At 49.4% G+C, this 5080-nt stretch overlaps 1 pseudogene across 1 annotated transcript; it reads left to right on the top strand.

Annotated features, from left to right (window-relative positions):
- The first annotated feature begins 2017 nt into the window (after positions 1-2017).
- Positions 2018-4233, top strand: LOC311532466 (feather keratin 4 pseudogene; annotated as a pseudogene). Its single transcript, XR_014714558.1, has 2 exons — positions 2018-2044; positions 3070-4233. The product of XR_014714558.1 is annotated as a feather keratin 4 pseudogene (transcript).
- The last annotated feature ends 847 nt before the right edge of the window (positions 4234-5080 follow it).

Below are 5080 nucleotides of genomic sequence, written 5' to 3' on the forward strand. Positions count from 1 at the left end.
TCTCTTCACCTGGACAGTCAATGGCCTGTATTTTTAGCTGACTTGGCACAAGTGAAAATTGTCCCGAGCCCAAAATTAGAGGCCTTTGAAAAGAGAAGCCCGGGTGTGGCCAGCATCGTGGGCCGGGCCGTGCTGCAGGTGTCGGCTCCCTGGCGTGTGAGTGTACCTTGCTGGCCAGGTAATGGAGCATGATCCCAGTGAGTCGCAGGGAGGCTCCTTACCCTGTTCTCTGGAACAAGGATTGAATCAGGCTGGGGCAGGAAGAAGGAAGGACAGGGCCCAGTCACAGGACCACACAGCTAAAGGAGGGAGCTGGGTGTGTTTTACCCCTGCTGAGTGCTGACCAAAACATTCCCTGTGCCAGGCTTTGCCCTCGGGCACCCTCTAGAAGCCCCTCACCCCTGAGCTCAACCCTGGCTCCTCCCTCATCCTCCTTGGCCCCCTTCTGTCCCTGCCTCCAGAAGTGTGATCCCCGTGCCCCCATGCAGTCAGTTACCACCCCCAGCTCAGACCCTGCCCATCCCCCCCAATTTGTCCCCATTAACCATTTTAATTGCCAGCCAGCACTGCAGCGTCAGCAGGTGTTACTGAGCAATGAGCACTCTCACTAGGAGCCAAGCAGCGCTCAGCACCCGGCCTGCCAGGCGCCCCGTTAGCATCCTAGTGCCAGGGAGCCTGCAAATGCCTGGGGCCCTGGGCCTGCGATCCTGTGGGCACAGGGGGCTTGGAGCCCCCTGGCTCCATCCGGAGGCTGTTGGGTCTGATGTGGTGGCGGGGGACAATACACTTGCCCCATGTCTGCACCCCAGTAGCTCTACGCCCTCGGCGGCTGACCCATTCGCCCCTCCCTACTTACCGCCCTGCCTGTGGTAGGGTTGTATTTCTGTTCCTGCAACCGATCCCGGGTGACCTTCTTCTCAATGTGTCTCTGTTTCTAGGCCGATCAAACAGAGAGAGTCAGGGTGTGAAGGCTGGAAGTTCTTCAGCGACCTCAGGACTCCAGAGTTCAAAGCCCCTCACAAACACTCGCTGGTGTTTCACACACGCAAAGGGTTCTAGTCTTAGAATATTAATAAATGGTTGTTGGGATTAGACACCTCTGCACTGAGTAACACAGTCACTTTAAACAAAATGGAGGCCAAGCTCTCATGGCGTTCTGTTCAGGGCCTCATCATCAAAGGAAGACACCTCCGCCTCATTCCCCGGCTATGGAACCCACCCATGCAGAAATCTGTTACACTTTACACAGCATGCTGGTTCTGGCAGGAATGTTTTGTGCAGCATGCCTTATGGCTGGTCAAAGTTAATGTCAAATCCCATCCCACAACCATCTCCTCCTTCCTCAAGAATGTGTGATTTTCCCCTCTCCTCCGCTCATTGCGGGGCTCCGTCAGCTGTGCTGTCTCACAAGACGTCCTTTTCTTGGCTGCTCCTGGATGGAGAGATCCTGAGATAAAAGAGCACTGCTTCCTTCCTCTTTCCGCCATCCCTCCCCTTGACCCATCCAGCATGGATTGAAAGGAACAAACTGGATTCCTTTCATGACACCCACTTGTGCTACTTGTGGCAACTTAGTGACGACACCTTAGAGACAAATTAGTCTCTAAGGTGCCACAAGGACTATTCGTTGTTTTGCTGATGCAGACTAACACGGCTACCCCTCTGAAATCTGCCACTTCTGATACAGATGCCACACAGAGTCACCCGGACATTCATTCTCGTTGTAGCATGTCTGAAGTAAATGGAATGGCACGAGGAACACAGTTGACCCGTACCATTTGAAGATGAAAGAAAGATGAAGAGTGCAATGTGCATGTCACGCCCTCTCTGGCTCAGAATAACCTAATAATCACAATCCCAGAGGCAAACAGCTGCATCCAAGGAGGATTTTGCAAGGCAATCAAGTTTGTTTGGTAACTAATTAGAACCGCCTCCACAAATGGCATCGCAGATCCTCCAGGCAGTCCTAGGATCTGTATAAAAGCGCTCACCACTCAGGGATTTTCTAAAATCTTCTGCGGACTTCATCTCCTCAGTGAACTGGGTAAGTCCAATTCAACTCAATGGATTTGAACTCTAGAGATGTAACTTTAGAAAGTCATTTAGCCATTTTTCACTTTGGTGGATTAGGAAGCGACTTTCCCAGGTTAGTCCAGAAAGGACCAATTCAGTGGTCTTTTACTTTCTTCTCAAGCAGCTGTTACTCCTCTCTCTTGGAGACAGGAGAATGGCGTAAGCTGACAAGTGGTGAGATCCAGTGTAGCTATTCTTGAGTTCTTCTCAGGAGAAATTCCCATTGAAGGTACTTCTCCTCAGATGATGTAATTCAGTGTCGCTCCATGAAAGTCAGTGGACCTGAAGCCCAGCTGAGGAGCTTGTCCTTCGTGATTTGTTTGGAGAAAAGTAAAGTTTTCTTTTTATTCATCAGCAAGTATTGTTGACTCACAAGCTTTGGGAAATCAGAGATCTACACTGTGATACCAGGTTTCAGAGTAGCAGCCGTGTTAGTCTGTATTCGCAAAAAGAAACGGAGTACTTGTGGCACCTTAGAGACTAACCAATTGATTTCAGCATAAGCTTTCGTGAGCTACATCCGGTGAAGTGAGTTGTAGCTTACGAAAGCTTATGCTCAAATCAATTTGTCAGTCTCTAAGGTAGCACAAGTACTCCTTTTCTTTTTACTGTGGTACCAGAATTCAGTGGTTTGCATGCAGAAGTTAAATCCTCAAACGACAGGAAGCGATTATCGTGATCCCAGCCCTGTTCTCTTTGAGTAATGTCTAAAATGGACACAGAATTCCAGGGGCCCAGCATAGAAATCGTGAGCCTTCTTCTAGTCAGTGTTTTTCAGACAAAGCCATTGAGAGGGGTTGAAGGGGCCAATTGGGAGGGAAGTTTCATGAGAGTGAACAAGAGGTGTAGAAAGAGGATATAGGAAGAAATACATGGCCATGAAGACAAGGACTTAGTCCACTCTTCCTTTCTCTCATGGGCCACAAGAGCTTCAAAGCCTTTCTTCCACCAGCCCTTGTACCTTCTCTTTACTCTAGTCCCTGGTGTGTCTTTCAGGTTTACCTCCATCCCTGAAAGATGAGTTTCTCCAGCCTGTGCAATCCAGAATGCGGGGTGGCCCGGCCTAGTCCAGTCACTGGCAGCTACAACGTGCCATGCGTTCGGCAGTGCCCTGACTCCGAAGTGCTGATCAGACCCTCACCGGTTGTCGTGACCCTCCCGGGACCAATTCTCAGCACTTTCCCTCAGCACACTGGAGTGGGAGCCATAGGAGCACCTGTGGTCGGAGCCGGTTTCGGGGGCTCATTCAGTTCGGGGGGATTGTACGGCTCTGGAGGCCATTATGGAGGATTGTCTGGTTTAGGGGGATATGGTGGTTATGGGGGATTCGGCGGTTCCCTTGGTGGTTATGGTTATGGGGGAATATGTGGTTCCGGGATATCTCGCCATAGGTACCTCAGTGGAAGCTGTGGGCCATGCTAAATCCAGCAGGAAGATCCGTGGATGAAGGAAGAACCAGGAATTGAACAGCAAGAAACAGATTCACCCCTGACCTTTTGGGCATGGCTTTCAGAAGTGCTGTGCAAACTTGGCTCCAGTTGAGCTCAGTGGGAGCTGTGTGTGCTCAGCACCATGGTCTGATAGCCCTGCTGCATTTCTAATGTTACGCTTTAGGACTCTTTCTGCCAAGGCTTTGCCAGACAAGTGCTGATTCTCGCTTTCACCTGTGGACTCATTCTTAATAACACACAGGCAGTTTACACTAATTCCACAGTTTAAGGAAAATAGGGCCCTTAAAACAGGCATCAGTTATATTTATTATCATTTTAGGTCCCTTGAGCAAGGGAAAAAGAGACCTTGCTGTGAAGGAGAATTAGACCCCGTCTGTTCTATCCTTTCCATCAGTGCGTATCTTTAGCCTCTCACTTTGACCTTCTCTGAGGCAGACGTTTAATTGAGAAGTTGAACAGTCCTCTCCTTCTGTATTGCATTGTCTCACTTCCCACCGACTGAGGGAATAAAAGTAACTCAAATTGGTTGCAAAGGGGACTTGTTTGTCCACCTCTGCAGCTTCAAGAACAAAAAAGCACATCTTGTGTGAAGAACGTCCCATTGAGGTGGGTGATCGGTTGCAGCCTTTCTTGAAAAACTGAAATTACGTTCTTTGTGCTCTTGTATTTTTCCTGTACCTGTGTATTGCAAATGTCACTCGCATTAAAAACGCTGATGCATCATAATATCCGTCTTCTGGTTCTCCTTGTTCCTCCCTCCTTCTTTAAACATTGCCCTAGACACAATTCATCCCTGAAGAGCCAGCAGCATCAGGCCCTTCTCCAGAGGTGACTTTTTGAAGCCCTGGAGCGATAGGAGAATTCAGCCTTTGAAGTAGTTTACAGCATTCTGTTGGGTTTCCGTACTGGGGTGGAGTTCCACCTTGCATTACGTGTTCTAACAACGTAATGTTAACTCACCCTAGTGAGAGTTGTAAATTCAACCTGCTCCATCTACGGACAGGACTCCTTTGTGAAGCGGACAGTACCCAATACACACAAAACCAGCTTGAGAGCGACAGAAGCAGGTCTCTTCCCTCCTGACTGACAGGAGCAAGTTCATCCCATTGCACGACCTGCCTTAACTCCCAGACCTTAAGCACATGATTTCCAGTACAGATACATCATTATCTGTGTAATTATCAGACAATTAAACAAAATCTGTCCAAATGCTTTTCAACGATTGTGATGACCAGCAGGCTCTGGGCTCTGGGCAGAGCCCTCCCATGCCACCCTTTGTAAACTTAACCTGTACGCGTCCGACCCAGAGTATCCCTGTAAAACACCAGCAACTCTGTGCCTTCTATGGGTCCTGGCTCGCACCTCCCCCTTTCCTCTGACTCTGTGGACTCTTCCACTCGCTATTCCGTATGCGTCAGCTTGGAACCCTCCTGCCCGGACACTGCATTTGCCACCACATTCTCTTTGCCTTTAATATGGACAATTTCCATGTCATAGTCCTGCAGCGCTGTGCTCCAGGGCATCCCTCTGGTACCTTTATTCCCCTGTAGCTTTGC

The sequence above is a fragment of the Lepidochelys olivacea genome (assembly GCF_965140295.1).
Source record: "Lepidochelys olivacea isolate rLepOli2 genome assembly, chromosome: 1".
Classification (NCBI taxonomy): Eukaryota; Metazoa; Chordata; order Testudines; family Cheloniidae; genus Lepidochelys; species Lepidochelys olivacea.